This window comes from Prunus dulcis, unplaced genomic scaffold (assembly GCF_902201215.1).
Source record: "Prunus dulcis unplaced genomic scaffold, ALMONDv2, whole genome shotgun sequence".
Classification (NCBI taxonomy): domain Eukaryota; kingdom Viridiplantae; phylum Streptophyta; class Magnoliopsida; order Rosales; family Rosaceae; genus Prunus; species Prunus dulcis.
The window spans coordinates 1-24385 of record NW_023010244.1 but is presented as its reverse complement, the minus strand read 5'-3'; the positions used below and the strand labels follow the sequence as shown (position 1 = coordinate 24385).

The window sequence follows — 24385 nt, the reverse complement described above, 5'->3', positions numbered from 1 at the left end:
CCATTGGGGTGAGATGAAAGAAAGGTTGAAGTAGAAATATCTATCATTATCTTATCAATAGAGTTTATTGGACGATTGGCAAACTCTTCGTTAAGACAACATGCCAGTTGCTAAATATATTGCAAAATTAGAGGAATTCATGCTGCGATGTGACATAAGGGAAGATCGACGGATGACTCTTTCTCGATTTAGATCAGGACTTCGTCCAGAGCTTCGAAGAGAATTAATTCCTCACAACGTGAATATTTTAGAGAGGGTTTTTCAGATGGTACAAGAATTAGAGAAGTATTTAAAGTCGTCCAATGTAGACAATCAAACTGATTCTCCAACATCTATGACTAATTTAGTAAAAACTGCCAAAGGAAAAGGAGTGCTAGTTGGTACACGTGGTGGTGGAACTCAAAGATGTTACAGATGCCAAGGTTTTGGACACTTTGCTGTCCAATGCCCAACGAAGGAGGCAACAAGAAATCTGTGTGCACGCATTAACGAATAAGCTGACAATCAAGGCGAATTCGAGGAAGATATTTATGAACCCCAACAACCTGATGAAGATTGTGGAATCGACTTTGAAGTCCCTCATCCAACATTGGCAGTGGTAAGGTGCCTCACACAATTAAATGCAATGTATTAGAAAAGAACCTTGTAAAACTGGTGCGGCCAAACGGATCCTTATAACAAAGTGATGAATTGTAATCAAACAATAATAAGAGATGAATCTAATGAGAAATGCTGGGAGACAGATGGCGGTAACTTACTACTATCAATTGTGAGACATTTGATAGAGTGCTGGGAGCGTTTTTCGCATCTCAAGTCTTATGTGCAGACATTTAAGGACTTTTTTTAAAAAACAAAGTTAATAAAAATTTAGCTCCTCTTTTAAGAATAACAGTTTTTATTGAACTTTTCAACAATAGTGAAAAATAAGAGGACGTAAGGTCTAAGTAGGAAATCAAAGTGGTTACCTTCCAAATAAAAAAATTCAGATTTGCTCCTAAAACAAAACAAGGAACGGAAATAAAAAAAAATACAGCAACATAAGGCCAGTAGAATGAGGCACAAGCAGTGGAACAAACAACAGTACATCAAATCCAAAAACAATAAAAAGTAGAATCAGCAAGAGAAGCAACTCACATTGAAATACAGCAGATGTGACGCCTCTAGCTTCAAAAGCGAGGAATAATCATAGGTCAGCCCCAATCACATCAATCTTTTTTCTTTTTCTGGGTCTAGCTTCGTCACCAACATCATCATCATCATCATTTAGTTCATCTTGATCTGCTCCTCTGGAAAGAGCATAGTTTTTGAAACAGACAGATTTTTGGTGAGGACTACCACTTTGGATCTGCCCCATCATCGACGTCGCGCTGTTGACCTTGTGTATCTGCTGAATTGGAAGGAGAAGTAGTAGTGCTGGTGATGATGGATTTGTCCATCATGATTTGGTTGAGTTCTTCCACATCTTGCTCCAGCACCAAACGCAAACCACACTTCTTCACACTCGAGCAATATTTTCTGGGTGACCATTCTGAATATTGGCTATAATAAGTTTCTAACAAAACCTTTATCTGACCACATTTCCTCTTCAGTTTTTCACGGGATACATAAATTACCCAAAGGTGATCTGACACAACATTGCCTCTTTTAAAAGTATCACTACGCGCAAGGAATTCTCCTCCTGCGGAACAATCAATTCGAAAACAAGGAAATTCAGAAAGGTCATCAGCTGGATTTGTCTGATTTTCTCTAAACACAGCACAAAAAGCAATCCCTATCCACGTGCTACATGAATCCGGAGGTAGCTCCACAGTTAATGAGTCACCCACACTTTGATTACTGAACCACTCTGGAATTTTCTTTCCAGGAATTACAATTTTTAATTGGCCAACAAACCCCTGTGACCACATATAGGTTAGTAAGTCATTATTGAGAGAGAGAGAGAGAGAGAGAGAGAGAGAGAGAGAGAGAGAGAGAGAACCTGAAGGAATCTCCATAGCATTCGAAGTGTTAAACTATCGCAGCCTTCATTGTTGACCAATCCAAAACAATTGGCAGAACGCAAAGTAAAAGTATACATTTCTATTTCTCCGTTTCTGCTCCACTTTAGCAGACCTGATAGCATTTTTAAGGAAGTGCAATTGTCTGTGTTTATATCTAGTGTGCTATTTGATGGAAGATGGGGCAATTGTTGAAGCCTTTGGCACATGTTCACACGAAATAACCTAAGCTTAGAAAGACATCTAATGCTCGCAGGAAGGCTAACAAAATTGTTTCCACTAAGCTTTAATTCTACTAAAGAGGACAAGCAGCCAATATCACCCGGAATATCCCCTTCACAAAGACCACAATCACTCAGATCCAATCTCGTCAAAGACAATAAACCATCTAGCGAATCCAACACAAAACCATTTCTTTGATATTTGAGCTGTGATCCACATCCACCAAAATCTAGATATTTGAGGTTTTTCAAACGAACAATGGACCATGGCACCTGTCTTATAGCAGTTCCACCTAGAAAAAGCCACTCTATACACTCCATCTCCCCCAAGCTTTCTGGGAGTTTGTCAATGTTTGAGCATCCATTCGCATTGAGCCATTCAAGAGACTTCAAATTACAAATTGCACTTGGAAGACCCAAAAGATTTTTGCAATCCCTTATATTCAGAGAAGTAAGGCCAACCAAACGTCCAATCGATGAAGGTAATTTCTCAATGGACGTCTCATTTAAATTAAGCGATGACAAATTTTTCATTTGTCCAGAAAATTCTGGAATCGTTTTCACTTTTGAGCAACTCCCAAGACTGAAATATGCAAGAGAATCCATTTCTACCTCCCTTGGAAGACTCTTAACATTTTTGCATCCATTCAGATTTAAATATTTAAGCCATTTGAGAAATGCAATTGACGGATGAATCTCAACTAAATTCTCACATCTTTCAAATTTCAACTGCTCAAGTTTCGGAATGCCAGTGAAATCTGGGGTTGTGGTCAAGTTTTCGGAGTAACAAAGGTCCATTTTTTTCAAGTTGGGCAAGTCCTGTTTGATCAATAATAATAAAAATTGGCAGAATATACAATCAGCTACCAAAAAACTTAAAACTTATTTTTTTTAATTTAAAAATTAATTAGTAAAATGGAATATGGTCAATAATCTTACCTTTCTCCCATCCCATAGCCGAACAAGTTTGTTGTCACGCATCTCAAGTGAAATAAGGAAATTCGGTTGAAAACCTGGTGGGAGAAATCTGGAAGGATAACCACTCCATTTGATAATTCTTAAGGAATTAGGAAGTCTTCTTGGGCTTGAAGAAATGATCACATTATAAAATTCAAGATACTTCAGGTTATACATCCTAGAGAAGGCTTCACAATTCCAATCTGCCTTTTCAAGTCTCCCCATGCGTAAGGCAATGCCTTGAATTTTGTTTGTTGCCTGTAATTAGGAATAGTAAAGGAAAAGTTAATTCCACATTTAAGTCTAATATTGTGCTTAAAACAAATCATATTTCTTCTAAAACGTTGTATCATCTACATAATTTCTTACCGTATTGTTTATGAATACATGAGAGATATCATCATGATTGCACAATCGACTGCGTCTACCAGGCTCTTCAGGACACTCTCGATGAACAATTTCAAATGCCATTTCTTGTATCAAATCATGCATCCCAACAATGTTGTCTGAAATATTAGTTAAGAGTGATTTCTAAACAAGAGCATCTATCCCAATACGACCGCATAGGCCACATCTGTCTAGTATTTCAATTACTTGCTTCTTATCTTTCCCCTTATGGAAAAATGCAACATCAAGAAATATATTCTTGTTCATCTCATCTAGTCCATCATAACTTAGTTTGAGCAAATCGAAAACTTTTGGCTCAAGATTTTTCCGTAGCTTCTCCAATTCACTTTTCCATTCATCTTGATCTCTCTTATACACCGAGCATCCCAAAAGTTTAAGAGCTAGTGGAAGGCCTCCGGCATAGTTTACAAAACTCTTAGACAATTCCCAAAAACCTTGGTCTGGAATTTTTTTTTTTTAAAGGCATTCTGACTGAAGAGCTCAAGAGCATCATCATCACCTAATGCCTCTACCTTATATGATATATGTATATCATGCTTGACTAGCAAACGTTCATCTCTAGTTGTAATGATGATTATACTCCCCTTCCCAAACCAATCCTTTTCTCCAACCAATTTTTCTAGTTGGCATGAATCATTCACATCATCACGAATGAGAAGAACCTTTTTATTGCATAAGCAATTCTTAATGAAATAGGTTCCTGACTGTTCATCCCAAACATGAGTAATTTGTTGCTTCAAGATCGGGAAAAGGAGCTTTCTTTGTAGATCAACAAGATTACCACGTTCAGAAACCTCTCTAATATTAGCAAGAAAGCAGCTAACTTCAAAATGAATACCAACGCTATCATGAACTAGCTTGGCAATGGTTGTCTTGCCAATGCCCCCCATCCCCCATATCCCTATAAAGCGAACATCATCTGCATCAGGAGCTAGAAGCAAATCTACTTGTTTACTCACAAACTTAAGTCCCACCAACTCCGTGGAATCTAACAATTTCAATGTGTGATGCACTTTCCTCCACACCCATTCAACAATCTTTTCAATAAGCTTTCTTTCACACCTACAATACAAGGAAGAAAAGTAAAAAAATATACGCCATAAACATAACAAGGTAAATGTTACATCCAAACCTTGTTAAGACATAGGTTGTTCACTCATGCTTACTCATTCTTTGAATCTAACCCAGATAAATTGGCCACTTCTGTTAAAGCAGCTCTCCATCGCTTCACCTTTTATATGTCTTCCCTAAACCTTTCCTCATACTCAGTGAATGCGCACCCAAAATTACCCCTCTGTGTTCTTACATCGGCCGGATCCACATTATAAAACACTGGCAGAATTGTGCCCTTGGATTTCATGCATTGTAGAATCTTTGTAAGTTCATCCAAGCACCAGGAAGAAGAAGCATAGTTTGGCGAGAGAACAATGATTGCAAGCCTTGATTCTTCAATTGCATTGAAGAGCTCTGAAGAAATGGTTGTCCCTCTTTCAAGCTTTGGATCATCCTTGAATGTTTTAATTCCCCTGTGCTGCAATTCGTGGTATAAATGGGATACAAAGCTATTTCGAGTGTCTACACCCCTGAAACTCAAAAACACATCGTGGTTCTGTTGAGGACCCAACTGAGCAGCTGAAGAAAGAAAGGCAGAGGCTCTTTGGGTGCTCAATGCCATTGGCAATCTGCTGCTGCAGCAAACACTACTCAATGAAACAAGAACTTTGCTAGCTAAATATTCAAAAATGCAGACACTCAACTGAATAGATACAAAGATGATGATAAATGGCTTGAAAAAAGAAAAAAAAATTGAAATTTGAAGAGGTCTTTTTTTGGTGTAAATAAAAATCTAAGAAACCAGATTAAGAATACGACGTTGGGACAACTAGGGAAATCTAGAGAGTCGAACAAGTTAATTTGGATCATCTTAGCAAAACATGTCAATTTGGACTCAGATTATCTTTCTGAGCCCGTTGTTGTATATTTTATATCGGACTTTGTACAATCAATATGCATTAGTTTGATAAGAACAGAACTCTTATCAACACCTATGCAATAATACAAAACTCAATAGATAATAATAACAAATATGAATACAAAGAAGGAAATAGATTATTTTTATCAAACAAAAGATATTAAATATCTAACAAAGAACATTACCCTGTCCTTCCAATTCAGCAGAGAGAAACAGAGGAATTCAACATATGAGCAATTATGTTATTCACATATTAGCACAGCTCAGAAGAAACAAAAATACGAATTACAACACTTAAAACAAAAATATAATGACATTTCAAATAATGGGTTGGTTTCAATAAGCCTACACCAGTGAACTAAAAACTGCATATACTTCATGTTAATGTTACCTGAACAAAGCAATTATGGAAATGGAGACGAATCAAGGCAGCTGCTTTAGCTTAATGTTACCTGAACAAAAAAAAATTTACAAAGCCAGAGAACTGGTAAGACAACAACCACAAGTCCAGCAAGCTAACCAGAAACTCGCCCAAAAATAAATACAACTCACGATCAGCCAAGAAACCAACAAGAAGAAGCAAAGCAAACAGCCTTAGAAAAGGGAGAGAGAAGTTGGAAACGGTGTAGTGTGTGAGCACACGGTTTCTCTCTTCGGTCAATGAGTGATTTGTTTTGCTTTTCAATGAAGAGAGAGGCTAGTTGTGCTTTTTAATGTCATGTGTCATTTTTAAATTTTTTTTTTTTTTTTTTCCTTCGCTGCTGGACTTTTGCCCTCTAAAATTAAATTTAAAAACCAAAAAACACCAAAGACGCTGGAAAGCCAATCTTCTTCCCTACCTTGCCCTCCCGTTGGAATTTTTGTGAGTCTTTTAAAATACAAAATTTATTTTATGTTTCCAGATTTTAAGTGGAACCAATTATAAAAAGCCTTAGGGCTAGTTGGATGATATGTGGAGCAATATTGGAGCAGCATGTTTCGAGCAACCTTTCTTCATTTCTCTCCCCACATTCTTTGAGTGTGTGTATCTTTGTGTTCTAATTTTTTTTAGCTTTTATCAAGGGAAAGATTTGAGTTGTACTTTTGACCCAAATATTGCGAGTGTACGCTTATGAGGGTCATAGGTTGGATGGTAACCTTGCTACACCGAGACATTGTTTTCAAGGGGCGAAATTTACTCTTAAGAACAATGAATGAAACGCCTCAACCTAAAGCTATTATTCTACTTAAGCATGAAGAGAGAATGATCTTCTATTCCCCAAAAGATAAGTATTTAACAGTACTTTTATTAATTTTATTTAATTTACTATGTAAATGAAAATTATAATTTTACTAATAATTATTTTATGTGATGTTTTGCAGAAAAAGTAGCATCCATCATCAAATTTTTCCAACAATCTTAAGAGTAGATTTGGGTGCTACTCAAATTATTCATATAACTAAAACTCCATTTCAGAACCTACTATGTTTTATAAAATTTTAGTGGAAGCTTAAGAGTCTTAGACTCTGACGAATAATGAAAAATGAAAGAGGCGAAATTCCAAAAGAACCTTTGAGAGCGGTGTCACGAGAATGATTGACATTGTCAGATAAGTGTTTCCATTTGTTTGATTTGAGAATTGGGTTATCAAGGCAGCATGTCTCATGCATAATATTATAGTAAATCTAGGTTTTAGACACAAAAAAACTTTCATTTTTGGAAAAAACCAAATTTTTTCTGAAAAAGACAGAAAAACTCCTAAACTTTCAAACCAAATACATACAAATGTAAAATATTCCTTTGGAAATCCAAAAATAATAAGGGCATTTTTGTCCATTTTAGCATCTTTTCAAAATATTTCTCTCTCCTTTAATGTCCCTAATATTATTTTGTTGACGTATCTGGTGACAAAATTGCATATACATATTACTAATTTATTGATTTAGTTTTCCAGCAGTACATTACTTTGATTTGCATATAGAACTTAGGGCTTTAATAATATATGTTACTGCTTATTGTCGATTTGGTATCTCACCATATTTGTTTAAAGCATCTTTATTTCATGTCATTTGTAATATGATGTTGAGAGCTCTTCAATTCTTCCTATTATTTACTTTGGTTTTACAAGATTCTATTGTTTTCTAATTTTGTTGATACATTGAAGGAATTAATGGATTTTACTAGGTTTGTCTCTATCAATTCATTCAGGCCCATTAAACACTAACGTTTGGCAGTGGACTTGTTTTGATAGAGAGGGAACTACAGCGAAGTCTTGACAAAATCTACATTGAGTCAATTGTCATGAAGTGTATATAGGAAAGACTCAAATAAAATGATAATAATTATATCATTGTAAATGGCGTTTAATTTTGAATTTTGGTGTAAGGATTTCGACCCTTAAATACTTTTGAAGCATTATTGGCCTATCAAGTACATGAATCATGTAGTATTTTGCAGCTAATGTTGGATACTAATTATCTGTTTAAGCTAATTCAATTAGTTTTGAACTCTTGGCAAAATTTGTGAAATTTGTATGTTTTTTAATACTACAATGTCTTAATATATTTTGAGACTTTCCCTAATTTGTGGGGGTTGGGAATTTCATTAACTTGTAGGGGTTGTTGTTTGAGCAAATTTCTGACAAGAGAATATTCACGAGAGATTCTTCCACCCTTTGAGCGGAGTCAACGGACCACACCCGGGAGTGTTGGCCAAAGGCCCTCCGATGCCTAAGTCAGTTAAATGATCTTGAAAAAGATGCGAAAATAATGGAAATGATGAAGGTCTTCTCTTACTGAGAGATCTGGGTGGCTGGAGTTGTGTGTGAAGGTGGCCGGAGCCATGTGAAGGAGAGAGAGAGAGAGAGAGAGAGAGTGGCGTGAGGAGAAAGAGAGAGTTCTCTATTGTCTCAGAATTACCTCATATGTGTTGTGTACCCATGTATTTATAGATTCCTTGTAGGCTAGGTTTTGAAGAATAATCTTTATTTAATTAGGATTATTCTTAATCAAAAATAGGAGCTTGGAATTAATCAAGGAGATTTAGTGGAAATATCATCCTTGATTGAGGGAGATATTTCCATCTTAAATCAAATCATTATCTCCCTAATTAAATGAGATTTAATTGGGATAATTATTTGACCAAGGGAATTTCTCTTTTCCACGTGTCACCCGTTCATTGGTCACCGAAATATTTGCTCCCGTAAATGCCCCTCAGCTTATGCATGGCGCTTATGAGGCATGGAGGAGATAATAAATATTTATCAAGCTTTCCAACTGCATCTTGGCATCCTTTGAAGGTTGAGCTCCTTTTGTGAGTTGGGCTCCTGACTAAAGGAGGCTTTTGACTCATTATCAGAGTTGGGCCCAACTGCGGGTTGGCCGGGCAGTTATGCTATGTTGAGACCAGCTTGACTGGGTAGCTATTGAGCTGGCCGACTAGTACAATGTCTTGCTATAGTATGTCTCGAACTGCTGATATCCTTTACTCACATATTCAAAGTTTTATTATATGTGAGTTCTTGTGACCAACTGACTTTTGTCTTCTGCTTGCAGTTGACGAGATCAATAAAAGGTTTAATCTAGAGCCAGTCATGGCCTAAGTTAGTCAAGCCATAAGAGCAGGAAGGTGGTCTGCTCCTAGCTAGAGATGTTGAAAGATCGATACATCATGGTCTCGACTAGGATGAGTCCTTGACTAGCATTTCTAGAAATAGAAAGCATGTTCCCTTTTAGTGATGGAAAGGTTGAGTTGTTTTTTTCGGGATGAGTATTCTGCTTGAGGTGAGCAAGATACTTTCACGAACACATATACGGCCAAGGACCAGATAGCTGGTGAGATGGTGGCTGGTGAGCCTATAATCGAGGAGGATGAAGCAAAGAAGGGCGCAATTAATAAGGCAAAGGCTAGTGTTGTGGAGCAGATAGTCAAAGCTGATGATCAGGTAGCCAAGGCTGATGAGCAGGTAGCCGAAGCTAATGAATAGGCAGTCGATGAGACAGGAGTCAAAGAGAAATGCAGCTAATGAGACTGGAGCTGAGGAGGACTATAGTTATGTTAACTCGCAATTTTACGGGCCAATTAGTAGTATAGCACGACAAGTACAACGTCGTACCCATGAGGACTGAGAAGTTCATATTAATTATGTACTTAGATTACCCAATTCTAGAAACAAGAAGTTAAGCCCTAAACAAATTTTAAAGTGAGATTGAGTTTGAAAACAAATAAAGCAAAATCAAATTGGAATTTCAAGTGAGAGTGCTTGTGATTGTGAAAACAAATGAACAAAATGAAATTGCAAACCAAAACAAGTAAACAAGTGTAACAAAGAGTGGTCTTAAGGGTTAGGAAACATATTTGAAGACTAGGCAATTCGATTCACCATAACAATCCAATTATTGGTTATAAGGATTCAAGTGACAAGTCTAATTCAAATTCAAAGATTGATTCTCTCCAATGTATAATCTAGCCATGGTGTCTGGTTTAAACCATGTATTCCTAATTCCCTAATTAGATCCTTGTTGTCGAACCTAAATTAAGTATTAGAAATCCATTAAGCATAGGAGAACATTTTAAACAACCAAGCATGTATCTAAACCTTGTTGTCGAATGTCCATACATACTCTTCCTATTCATAGTTCAATTCGAATTAAAACATATGGTGTCTACTCTTAACTCCAGCCAAGATAGCTAACATACAAGTTTAAATGGTGATCAAACATTCAAACAAGCATATCAACTTATAGGCGTAATGAATAAGAACCAGAATCTTGAATCAAACTTAAAACTTGAAACTTATAAACCTAGAATATTCATGTTAGGTTACATTGAAACCCTAGATATGGATTTAGCTACTCATAATATCAAAATAACATGAACAGAATTAAGAAAACATAACGAATACATTAGGAGTAGAAAACCCTTTTATGAAGTTATTGTGGTGTCCAATGCTTCTCCAAGAGCTTCTCCACGTCTAATGCTTCTCCAAGAGATTCCCCACATCTAGAAAGATGTATGAAGGTTAAGGAGGTGATTTGGGATGAGTTTGGGTGAATGGTGATGGCTAAGAAAGAGGAAATTCGTAAGGAAATGGAAGAAAGGCTTGCTGGGACAGTTTTGGCAATTTGGAGCTGTTTAGAGCTTTGAGTTGATTGCTGAGTGTTTGGGGTTGTGGGAGTGTTTGAGAGTGATTTATGAATGTGTTTGAGGAATGATGGGAGTGTGGAGGATGGAATGAAGGATGGATGAGTTGTGGGAGTGTGAATCCCAAGATGTGGTTGATTTATGGTGTGGAAAGGAAGTGGTATTTATAGGGAGAATGAAAGGAGAATTCTAAATTGATTTATGCCTCCACCAACAACACTCACTTTACCAATCTCACCTAGCACACTAATGTAATAGAATTCTGAATTGATTTGGTTGTTGCACTTCACCAACAAATCCCACTAGAAACATTAGCTCATGCATAGCTCATCATGACCAAGCAACAACCAGCTCATCCTTAGGTCAGTATGACTAGCAACTTCATGGGCTCGCGACTTGGGCTTCCCTTAAGCAACTAATTACATTGGGCCATCCATCTTGAAGTTCAGAATGTCACCTTTCCGACCACATGTCATTTGGGCCAATCCAAGGTCATATGAAGATGTTAAGGCCGAAACGAATTACTAACTTAGTCTGCACATTTTTGCACCATTTTGCATCTTGTCCTATCCAAAGCCACCATTGCTATCTAAAGCTCAAATAACTAAATGATAAACACAAAACATATTAAAAGCACAAGTTTAACTAAAAAAACATAACCAAATCATAAGCTAGAATGGTTCAAAATTGATATACAATTATGAACTGATCAAAGACATCAACAAGAGAGAGCCTCTTGCTGAAGTCTCAACGTAGATGAAGACTATTTCTTCTTTGTAGCTTTGTAGCTTTAAGTATTGGTCTAGTTCAACCATTTCATCTGATCTACTGAACTTGGGCATGTCGGCTGCTCACTAATATAATTGAACTTCTCGATCTATTAATCGCTTGTTCTTTGTTGAGTTTTAGGTCTGCTGACCTTTTCTTTGTCGCTTACTGGCACTCTTGGTTGGGCAACTATGTGACTTATCTGGCCTCTTGATTGGGCAACTGCGTGAGTTGTCTCTTGAGTGGACCTATTGGCCTTTTGGTTGGGCAACTGTGTGAGCTGTCTCTTGTATAGACCTGTTGGACTCTTGGTTAGGCATATCCCTTAGGATGCTTGAATGTTTACCCACCACTTACTTAAAACGCTTTGGACGTTGGTCTACGTCTCTTTTAGGATGTTTTGAGGATCTCGAAAATATAACACCTAAATCTCAAGGGTTATATTCCCATAATTCCCAAAATACGTTAAGTCCTTTTATTAGATCATTATACAAAATTTGAAAGAAAAACCAACCCTAGAGGTTATGGAATAATATTAATAACTTCAAAAGTTATTTTACAAACCAGAATTTAAAATAAAAACCAACTCATCCAGAATTCATTATACAAAGGAAGGAGAAACACAATCAACTTTAAAGAATAGAACTCACAACATGTTGAAGTTGATGTGGATCATAATCAAGATGTTGACAAGTTGGGAAGCCGTGACAAGATATCACCCCAAGGATATGATCTACATAAAACCATTTCCATATAAGTATAGGATCCAAAATAGTTGGCATGTTCACACAACTTTCGGAAACATCTTTCGGAGTTCCTGTATATGTTTGTCTAATGACTAATCCTTATAGGCCAACAACCCTACCAGCAATAAAAATATAACCAACTCACCTAGTATGGTAGTGAGAGTGTTTATTTATTGGCTACACTAGTTCAACTAGACCTCACGTTTAGGGTATTGGAAAAGTCGGTCTATGTAGCCCCCCAGAGGTTTAGGGGATTGAAACCTAGGGAAGTTGTTGTGCCCCCTTCACCCTCAAGTCATCAAGGATAATGCTCGCAGGCGTATACCCTCCAAAACTTTGGAAATATCCAAAGCCAAGAATTCATAAAAACCACACAAACATGGCATCCAAAAACAATGTATCTTTTGCATATGACAATATTTACTATGTCATATTTACATATGAAATACAAGTTCGGGAATAAGTCTCCCTACCTGGAATCCAAAACTTATGTCTAACTTGCCTCTTACGCCTTTGAGCACAACTGTCCTTGCCTGGGCAACTAATTCCTAGTCCAATGTTCAAACATGTTACTAAAAATCCTTATTTGTATTTTAGTCCTGGTATTTATCTTTAATTGCACCTTGGTCCTCATACTTTTCCATAATTTCACTTTGATCTTTGTACTTTCCTTTATTTTTAATTTGGCCCTTAAACCTATTTTTAATTTCACTTTGCTGCTTTAACTTTGTCCAAATTATAATTCAATCCTCAAACTGTTCAATAATTATCAATAAGTCCTTGAAGTCTCCAATAATCGCAATATGGTCCATATATGTTCTTAAATGTTAAAAAATGTCCCAACAGTCCTTGATGTTCCATCCCTGGTCCAAAAACGATCAGTTTAAGGTACAGTAAGGTTAAAGTCCAAATAGTCATTTATTATTCATACATTTGGACTAGAGGAAATAGGTATAATCGGGTTCAGTAATAATAGCCAAAGAAAACGGTGAATATATGTCCATAAGATTATTATGTTTGATTAAAATTCAAATGAGCAGAGTGACGGCATATGGGTCCAATTTTAATAATAACTTGAAAATTTTCCTAATTTAAGAAAATTGAATTTATCAATTTTAAATTCGGTAGAATAACAGTTTACGAAAAGGAATATGAAATTAAAAATGACTAAAAGACAAGGTAAGGGAAATAAATTACCTCGGTAAAATACTATGATGAATAGTAACCCCCGGGATGAAAGTGTAAGTCTTTACTAAACCTTTATACAATAATACTAACCTTGTTCAGCCATTGTAGCAGTAGAATATCTTGATTTCGTCTAGAGAGTCTTCTACCCTATGCAGCACTTTAGTCTCTCTTTCTCTTAGATAGGGTGAGATCTGTTTTGAGAGGATGTTTGCTGCAAGGGGAGGGACCTCTATTTATATGTGCATCACTCATTAAGCTTTGCCTATCAAGAAGCGTTTGAGTGTCCTTTTTGCATTAGAATAGGTTTGTTTCAATCCATGTTATATTAGGAATCCTGATAATACTTGTGTTTAACTTTAATAAGCTTTGTACAAGTATTATCTCATAAGGATTGAGTTCTATTTCCTGATCAAACCAAAACTCGAATCCTCTTGGGATTAGAAGATCATCTTTTGTGGGTTGAGACAATAAATCGTCTTACATTCTCCCACTTGATCGATTAATCCCAAAGTTTTGTGTTGATCACTTAAGGCCTTTGTGAAATATAACTCAAACTGATTCCATCAAGCAATTGTCAATTTTAAAGAATGAAAAGGAACCATCAAGACTTCACTGGATATCTAATGCTCCAGGATCTTTATAATTACATTAATCATTCTTTAAAACCACATAAGCTTCCATGAAGATTAAACAGAAAAATAAACATATTCTACTGTAAAGCTTTATGAACATGTTCATTCAATGTCCCTTAATTTGACTACTAAGGTCTTATCACTTTTAAAATGATATCCTATCATGAATGAAAACCGTATGCAGATATCTTTAGCTAGCTTTCTGCTTAATTCATTCAAGTATTTATAAGCATATACATATACAACATTTAAGCATGTAAACTGTTTTAATGAGAAAACTTTATTTTTGAATCACAAAATAAAATAAACATCCATCGAAAACCATACCCAACTGTGAATTAAGGCTATAACAGAAAACTACTCAAAACTTCACAAGGCTCCCATTGATTTAAGCATTCAAATCATTCCTTAATCCCATGCTCATAACATGCCTGTGAAACACTGCATTTGGGATTCCTTTTGTGAGAGGGTCTGCAATCATTCTGTCTGTACTGATATGACTTATATTAGTATAGCCTTGAGCAATTTTCTCCTTCACTATTATGAACTTGACATCCAACAGTCTCGAACCCTTTGTTCTTTTGTTTCCTTTTGCAAACAAAACTGCTGCACTGTTGTCATTCCATATTTGAATTGGTCTATGTATTGATTCAACCACATTCAAGCTGATGATGAAATTTCTTAACCATATGGCTTGAGAGGTAGCTTCATAGCATGCTAAAAACTCAGCAAACATAGTTGAACCTGCTGTCAGAGGTTGTTTTACACTTCTCCACGACACTGCACCTCCGCTAAACATAAACACAAAACCTGATGTAGATTTTAAGGAGTCTTGACATCCTGCAAAATCAGCATCTGCATAACCTTGTAATTCCAGTGTATCACTTCTTTTGAATGTCAGCTTGTAATCTTTTGTCCTTTGCAAATATCTTAACACTCTTTTCCCTGCAATCTAGTGAGCTTGTCCAGGATTAGACTGAAATCTTCCCAGTACACCGACTACAAAAGCCAAGTCAGGTCTGGTACAAACCTGCGCATACATTAAGCTTCCAACTAGTGAAGCATATGGTTTATCAACCATTTCCAGCTTTTCTTGCTCAGTCTTAGGTGCTTGATCAGTGCTCAGTTTATCCCCTTTTGAGATAGGAATGTCACTTCCTGTGCAGTTTTGCATATTGAATCTCTTGAGCACCTTTTCTATGTAGGATTTTTGTGATAGTCCAAGTACCCCATTCTTTCGATCTTTGCTTATATATATGCCTAAAACATATGATGCCTCAGCTAGATCAGTCATTTCAAAATTCTTAGATAGGAAATTCTTGCAGTCATGTAGCATGGTGAGGTTTGTGCATGCTAGTAGAATGTCATCCACATACAAAACTAGTATAATGAAATGTCTCCCACTCATCTTCATGTATATGCATTCATCTAAAACATTCTCAACAAAACCAAAATCTTTCACTACCTTATTGAAGTTTAGGTACCACTGTCTAGAGGCTTGTTTTAATCCATAGATTAATTTGCATAGCTTGCAAACCAAACTTTTTCCCCCTTCTTGAACAAAACCTTCAGGTTGTACCATGTATATGTCTTCTTCCAAATCTCCATTTAGAAAAGCTGTTTTGACATCCATCTGGTGCAAGTGGAGGTCAAAATGTGCTACAAGGGCCATAATAACCCTTAATGAATCTTTGGTTGAGACTGGTGAGAAAGTCTCATTAAAATCTATTCCTTCTTTCTGTGTGAATCCCTTTGCAACCAACCTTGCCTTATACCTGTCTATCTGTCCTTTTGAGTCCAATTTCATTTTATATACCCACTTACAACCAATTGGTTTGCAACCTTGGGGTAAAGTTACAAGCTTCCAGACTCCATTTTTCTCCATTGAATTCAGTTCTGATTTCATTGCTGCAAACCAGTTTTCTCTCTTTTCACTTGTCATGGCCTGTTTGAAGGTTGCAGGATCTTCTATGATATTCACATCATGTTCTGCTCCCTGCAAGTACACAAAATAATCATCTCCTAAAGCAGGTTTTCTTTGCCTTTGTGATCTTCTTAGTTCCATGTTAGGTTCTGGATTTTCTACTTCAGATGCTTGAGCCATGACTTGGTTTTCTGCTGGCAGTGCTTGATCATCATTTAATTCCATTGGTTCTGCAGTTTCAAGTCCATTTGTATTGATCTCCTCAGTGTGTACCAGCTGAGTATTGCTTGAATCAATTTGAGGTAGTCTGACAATATCTTCATTCAAAATCTGTGGCATGTCATGGTTCAAGGTTATTTCTTCAAAACTGAAACTTTCCTCCTCATCTCTTTCTTGGTCAGTTTCAATAAAGACTGCTCTTGAGGTTTCTATGAATCTGGTAGTGTGTTTGGGGCAATAAAATCTATATCCCTTTGTTCTTTCAGATAGCCAACAAAATAACCACTTATGGTTTTTGGATCCAACTTCTTTTCTATAGGATTGTAAGGTTTTGCTTTTGCGTTACAACCCCATACTCGCAGATGTTTAATGCTAGGCTTCCTTCCATTCCACACTTCATAGGGGATTCTATTTATGCTTTTGGTTGGAGTTCTATTTAGAATGTAATTTGCTGTTTTTAAGGCTTCTCCCCAAAGAAAAATTGGTAAATTTGTACAGCTCATCATGCTTCTTATCATGTCTTTCAAGGTCCTATTTCTTCTTTCTGAAATTCCATTTTGCTGAGGTGTACCTGGGTTGGTATACTGAGCTATGATTCCTTCTTCTTGAAGAAATTTAGCAAAAGGTCCAAGATTTCTTCCAGTCTCATTAAACCTTCCATAGTACTCTCCTCCTCTATCCAATCGAACCACCTTTATTTTCAAGTTCAACTGGTTTTCTACTTCAGCCTTATAAATTTTGAACTCGTCCAATGCGCTGGATTTCTCTTTAATAAGATAGATATATCCATATCTTGAAAAATCATCTGTAAAGGTTATAAAGTAGTTAAACCCTTCATGAGTTGGATTTGGAAAAGGTCCACATATGTCTGTGTGAATAAGCTCTAGTAAACCTTTGCTCCCCAATGCCCCTTTCTTTCTTAAGTTGGTTAATTTCCCTTTGATACATGGAATGCAAACTTCATCTATGTTTTCATGATTCAATGGTGGTAAGACAGATTCTTTGCACAGTTGTGTTATCCTTTCTTTTGAAACATGTCCAAGTCTCTTATGCCATAATTTGAAGGAAATCTCATTGGTTTTAGTTTGCACAATGTTTATTTCCATTTCAGTTCTTTTACAGTTTAACCGAAACATTCCATCAATGAGACTTGCTTTGCCAACTAAATCTTTATTTCTGAAAATGGAACAACCAGTTCCATCAAAATTCAAACTGAACTTTGATTTTACAAGTCTAGTAACTGAAATCAAACTCTTCTTCATAGAAGGAACATAAACTACTTCATCTAATTCCAAAACAAAACCAAATTCTAGCTTGATTCTAACTGTCCCTATGTAATTAACTTAGACTTCTTCTCCATTTCCCACGAACACCTTCACTTCATCCTTGCTTGGCAGCCTCTTGCTTGTAAACTCCTGCAAGGAATTAGCCACATGAATAGAAGCACCACTATCTAACCACCATGAATCACATGAGAAATTAACCAAATTAGATTCAAAACAGACCAAAATCAGATTGTTATTACCTTTTCCCTTCTTCTTTTCCAGCCACTTTTTGTATTTCCTGCAATCTCTTTTCATATGCCCAGCTTTCTTGCAAAAGAAACAACCCAATCCAGTTGTAGGTTTCAAAGCCTTTTCTGTAATGCTATCTTTTTCTTTCCCAGTTGCAGTCTTATACTTATTTTCCTTGTTCTGTTTAGTCTGAACCATGTTGACCATTTTGGCTCCCCTTTCTCTTATGATGTTGTGTCTTGTTGGACAGAAATAGTAATAAGATCATTCAAAGTCCAGTTCTCCTTCTGAGCAATGTAGGTTTCCTTGAGAGATTTAAATTCTTTAGGCAATGAATTTAGTGCAAAATGGACCATCATATCTTCATCTACTGTCATATCCAATTCCTCTAGTTTTGTCCCTAAGTCAATCAAGTTCATGATATGAGCTCTCACACAACCTTGCCCATCATATTTCATATCAATCAATTGATTCAGCAAGGTACTCTTGACAGCTTTTTCGGATTCCTTAAACCTCTGTGCAATTGCCTCATAGTATTGCTGTGCATTCTTAGATTTAGGAATACTTCCTTTCATTGATGAAGACATAGCCCTTTGCATGATTAACATAGCCATCTTGTTTGCCTTTTCTCATTTGGCAAACTTAGTCTTGGTTTCTGCAGAAGCATCTGCAGCTGGTTCTTGAGGAGGTTTCTCTTTGAGCACAAAATCGTAATCCAGAAAGCCTAGAGATATTTCCAGATCCTGTTTCCACTTGCTATAATTCGATCCAGTCAAGGTTTCAATGGAGTTGTGATTCACTGTAAAATTTGCAGTACAAATTAAATAAAACTGTCCCTAAATCTTTACTTAAACATGTCAACTTATACATGTGGGTTTAAGTTTAACGTGTTCCAAAACCCTAAAAGGTTAACTGTACAGGCTTCCTGCGCAAGTAACTCACATCTGTGGATGTAAAGATACTTACAAGCCAGTGCAACTAACTGTCCAGATTGTTCCATCAGTGGTGATCAATCTGTACAATTTTCATCTGTGGATGGAGAATCATATAGAAGGCTATAAACACTGATGCAATTTTCTGACCAAACTGTCAAATTCAAGAACTCCTACATAGCCTGAGCAGCTGTGGCTTACTCATTCTGCATAGCAGTTTTCAAATTATTGGTCAAAACTTTATGAGCAGAGATAACCTTATGCTCTTAACATTTAAGATTTTGAAACAAGGAAAAACTGCATACTTTTATAGCTTATGATCAAATGGTTAGATTAAAGGACAAAAGCCTAGAGCTCTGATACCACATGTAAGTTTTTACTAAACTTTTATACAATAATACTAACCTTGTTCAGCCATTGTAGCAGTAGAGTATCTTGATTTCGTCTAGAGAGTCTTCTACCCTATGCAGCACTTTAGTTTCTCTTTCTCTTAGATAGGGTGAGATCTGATTTGAGAGGGTGTTTGCTGCAAGGGGAGGGACCTCTATTTATATGTGCATCACTCATAAAGCTTTGCCTATCAAGAAGCGTTTGAGTGTCCTTTTTGCATTAGAATAGGTTTGTTTCAATCCATGTTATATTAGGAATCCTGATAATACTTGTGTTTAACTTTAATAAGCTTTGTACAAGTATTATCTCATAAGGATTGAGTTCTATTTCCTGATCAAACCAAAACTCGAATCCTCTTGGGATTAGAAGATCATCTTTTGTGGGTTGAGACAATAAATCGTCTTACAGAAAGTTGCACGAAACTATGAATAGTGACCACAAGGATCGATTTTGGAGTGAATAGTGATTTTGGACGACTAGTGACAAGTGATCAACGGGTATGAATAGTGGCCTAGAAGGGTGAATAGTATCCAGGATGAATAGTAACTCCCAGAAATGTGGTGGTTAAGGTGGAGGAGAAGGAACGGAAGAGAGGGAGGAAGGTTTTGGAGAGTTTTTGTGTGAAGAAAATGGGAGGAGGAAGGGGTATTTATAGAATTCTTCAACGGTTCGGATTAGTTAGAATATTTAAATCAAAGGTCCAGATTAAAAGATGTGGTTTTGATCAAGTGTGGGAGGTGCATGGTAGCCCAAACATGGGTGATCTAGATGCATTCCCAATTACTTATCTAATAGCCCAGATCAAATCAGAAGTCTTTGATTTGATCCACGGTTGTGATCTAATCCTAGAATAGATAAACAATCTAGATTAAACAAACTCACAAAATAGTATTATAGGTTCTGACACCTAATTTAAGTCTAAAGTCTTCATAGCTGTCCAACCAATCACGCACTGCCAAGTGGCTGTGTGATGTGTTCCAACCAATAGGAAAGCACCACGTGTCAATCTTATTTTATTTTTCCTATTTTCCAACTTCGAAAATTCACCAAAAATAATTCCAACTTCCAACAAATTCTCTGAAAAATACCACAAGCTCTTATCAACCTCTACTATTTTTCTATGAAGTCAAAACACCAAAATTCTCACTTCAAATTTATCGGAAATAATTTATTCTCTAATATAATAACAATATTTAATTGCAGAAAATGCCCACATACCTTAAATATGACCGTGCAATTAATATAGTGAGGGTAATAGTATTCTGAAATTTTTAAGGGGCTCACATATGACCTCACCTAAGGGCCATATATAAGATCCTCACTATAGAATGACTCTAGTGACATTCAGCCTTCGGTTGCTATGTTCAGCTTCTACTTGATGCCTCTTGGATGCTTTACTTTTGTAGACTGGAAAACACTAGAACACAACATACATGAAACCTAAATTTGTTTAATGATATAGAATTGAATTTTAGTTCTCAAATCAAAGAGCAAGTGGCTGCTAGTACATCTATAAGTACATCTTGAATGGTACATTGACTTATGACTTTCTTTTAACCAAATAACGTGCCCATCTACTTTAAGATTATTGATGATTTTGTTTTTCTTTGACTGCAGTACACTTGGACTGAGTACACTTGGACTGAAGATCACTAGGCCTCTTTATTGAAATTGTTGGCTCTTTGAAGCCTTAAATTTTAATTCATGTTGTTTTTGTAACATTATTTGTTAATTTATTATGTATTTTTCCTGTTTGTTTGTAACTTTAAAACTAAGTTATTTACTTTGCATGAATTAGACTATTGGATTTTTATCTTTTACATGGATAATTTGGATAAATTGTATTTTTATTACATATTTAGTTTTTTTTTTTAATAACGACCTACCGAACCAACTCAAACCGAATATTAGGTTAACCCGGACGGTTAAATGTCCTATTATTTAGTTAATGAAAGAGAAATTGACATATATACCAAAAACTTTGGTTTGGTTAATGGAAGAGCCCTCTACCGATCCAATCCCTTAGTTGGGGGCCCATTTCATTAAAGCATCTCCAACTGATATGTCAAATTGCGTATAGAGATGAAACGGAAAAAAATTGAAGGTTAAAGTTGCTCCAACCGAATAGTCAAATCCTACATAAATTTGAAGGCTCAAAGAGATATATAAAAAATAACATATCAAAAAGTTTGATGTCAAATATTTTTTAAATATTTTTTTAGTCATGTACCCCACTATCATTTACTCTCTTTAAAAACGTTATGCATCATATGTGTAATAACCCAAACTTAAATTAATATTTCATTATTAATTTATTCAATTAAAAGACAATTTTACCCCGGAATATGTTAATGGTTTAAAGTTGACTTCTAATTCGGAAAGGAATTTGGGGATTTCAGTTGTACCGTTGTGTAGAATACATCAAGTTGTAACGAGAGATATACGATCAAAATTCAAGTAAGGGCAAAGTCGTAATTTTTTGAAGGTTTTTAAAACCAGAAATTCTCTCTCTCTCTCTCTCCTCCCACGAGCAAACCCCCATCCCCCTCATTTTTTTCTCTCTAGCCGATGGCTCCAACAGCCACCACAGCCATCACTGGCCGCCACCTGGGGCGATTCTGGTCCCAAAAGGACCGTAGCCTCTTCCTCTTCTAGCCCCAGTCCTTTGCCGCCACGAGCCGCCGCAAATACCGCAGGAAAATCAAGAAATTTGGCCGGATTTTTCAGAAAAATTCCAGCCGCTCTTTCTCCCACTTTTGGCCACCATTTTCGTCTATCCAGGTATGCTTTCTCAACCTCTCGAGACGTTCTAGTTGCTGGTTCTGTTGGATAGGAGAAATTTCTGCATTTATGGGGTTAAATAAGTGATTGAAAATCTGCCAGTTTTCAGTCTCCGATTCTGACCACTTCCGTCGACTTTTTGGGGTAGGTCCAAAAACAAAAGTTGCTCCACTCTATGTGGTGATCATGTATACATAAGTCTTGACCGGTGGTTTGGAGATTTTTCGATCGCCAGAATCGCTTTGGACACCCACTCGCTGCCGGCGCGTGGGCCACTTTTTGGGTTGTCCTTGAGTCCTAAAATCATCCTCATGTCATCCCAAGCACAACGGTATGCTCGGATATGAATTTGGATATCGTTTGATCGTCGATAGGATATCGTATATTAGGCATTTTCGGGTTTGACATGTTCGGACAGTTGGATCGATTCTATTTTAATATATGTTGGTTTATGTATTCCTAGGATCGGTTAGGAATTCGCGGATTGTGAATCAGAGCCCCGGATGTTCCGATTCAATTACTTAAAGTTTGCGTTAAACGATAACCGTCCAATAGTGCCATTGCGAGTGATCCAACAGTTCAATTCGAACCAAACTTGCAGTACGTGTATCCTAAATCTGGTTGAACCTATAGGAACTTTTGGATCAGGAATCGGAGGTCGTGGGCCCCACAAGCCCAGTTGACCAAGTTTGGGCAGTCTGACCCCTTGGATGATCGTGAGTCTTTCGAGGTAGTTTTACCTTTCGAGAAGTACTAAAATGACCTTGTGAACAAGTCTTGATCGGTAGACAAGTTATTTTGATTATGTTGAGATTAGGAAATTTTTTTATAGTGTTTTATAAAAATTCCTGGATATTATATTGATAACTGGAGTTATGGAATGGGCGAGCTTGGAATATCAAATTGATGGGTTGTGAATGTGAGCCTTGGGCTCGGTTATGATTATTAGTAAATCAGTGGACATTTGTTATTAAGAATACGTGGTTCTTTTAGTATGAAATTTCTTGCTTAATGAGTTTAGATTGGGAAGTGATTCGATAATGGATTTTCTTTAAAGGTTAATACTATTCATTGATTAAATTACCATGCAATCTACTATGGATTTATATGCATTATTGGAGGTGACAAAATCTCTAGGGATAATAGTTATTTAATTATTTAGTTATTATTTATTTATTTAAGATTATTATTATAGTATCGAAATGGAATGATTTGTTAATTGGATTTCGGCATGATTAATAAAATTTACTAAATATCTAATTATATGTCTATATATATATATATATATAGATGCTGGTCGATTTGACGCTGAGTAAATAGCTGGAAAGTATCATTTTTATCAATGACAGATATAGTTTTTTCAATAGTTTTTATTGCATAATCAGATCTAAATTTGAAAGATCCTTTATAGTAGATATCAGTGATGGGTACTCTGGATATATCCCAGTTGCATAACTCCTTTTCTACGTCTCGCATGGTTATTTCTTGAGAGTTTTTCACCCTTAGGGTTCTATGGCTAGAACTGCTACTAGCGCCTGCATCTCCAGAAGAACGGGTAGACAAGATTCTAGTAAGGCTTGCCATTTTAATAGTCTGGGTTTTATGCTTTCCTTCTGTTCTCCTCCTAATTCAAGGTTGCAAGTCCCTGCCTAGGTCTCTTCAACACCTTACGCCTTTCTGGCAACATCCAACGAGCCTATCCGACAACTAGACAACTCGATGACTAGTGAGTAAAGGAAACTTGACAGAAAACCTCCAAACTAACAACTCTTCTTGGGACTTTAGGCTCTGATACGGTTAGATCTAGAGGGTGCCAAATCAATCCTAGTTCTTCTAGCACTGGAGAATTGTATTTCTACCTCTCCATCAGCGAATTGCGAGATCCGTGTTGGCTCCTGATTTTCAAGGGGCTTATTTGGGGCTACTTCATCTAAAATCCATTTTTCTGGTAGAGTTATATCACTCCACTTTATCATTTTTGGGACTGCCACGTTTGACTCTTCAAGGTTTGGAACAAGGTAGTTTCACCTTTACTGTCTAAGTCTTTAGCTTTGGGACAGACAGTGTTCATAACCTTATATGAAACCCTGTAAATAATTGCTAGATTTTGGGATCCTGGGTCCATATCATAACCCTGAGTTTGAATATTCAATGTTAAGGCTTTTAAGACATTTATATCAGAAAGTGCAACATAAAAGTTTGGAAAACAGTTAAAATATATCGAGCCTTCCCCCAAGGTTGACTTGACTATTCTTAACAAAGAATCTGTGAACTTTCTATGTCTTCCATCTCTTACACATAGCAAGATTGAACTGGGCAATCCTATTCTGGTAAGTGGTTTCACCGTTACCTGCACCAAGCCTATGTGCAAATAGTTATATTTTCTATCCAGATGATGAAAATATAACCCTAATATATATACTCAGTGGTTCAGAAATGATGAATTATGGACTCTAGTTCTCAACAGTATATGGTGTAAATTCATAGGTGGTTGAGAACTGATTTTTGTAAAGTTGAGAAAAGATTTGAAAAATGGATTTGTGGAATAAAGAAAAGTTTGTGATAGGTTTTGGATATGGTTTTCAAACCCACCACAGGAGTACCCCCCAGTTTA

At 36.4% G+C, this 24385-nt stretch overlaps 1 pseudogene; it reads right to left on the bottom strand.

Annotated features, from left to right (window-relative positions):
• Positions 1 to 1165: 1165 nt before the first annotated feature.
• Positions 1166 to 6037, bottom strand: LOC117613273 (annotated as a pseudogene).
• Positions 6038 to 24385: the final 18348 nt, after the last annotated feature.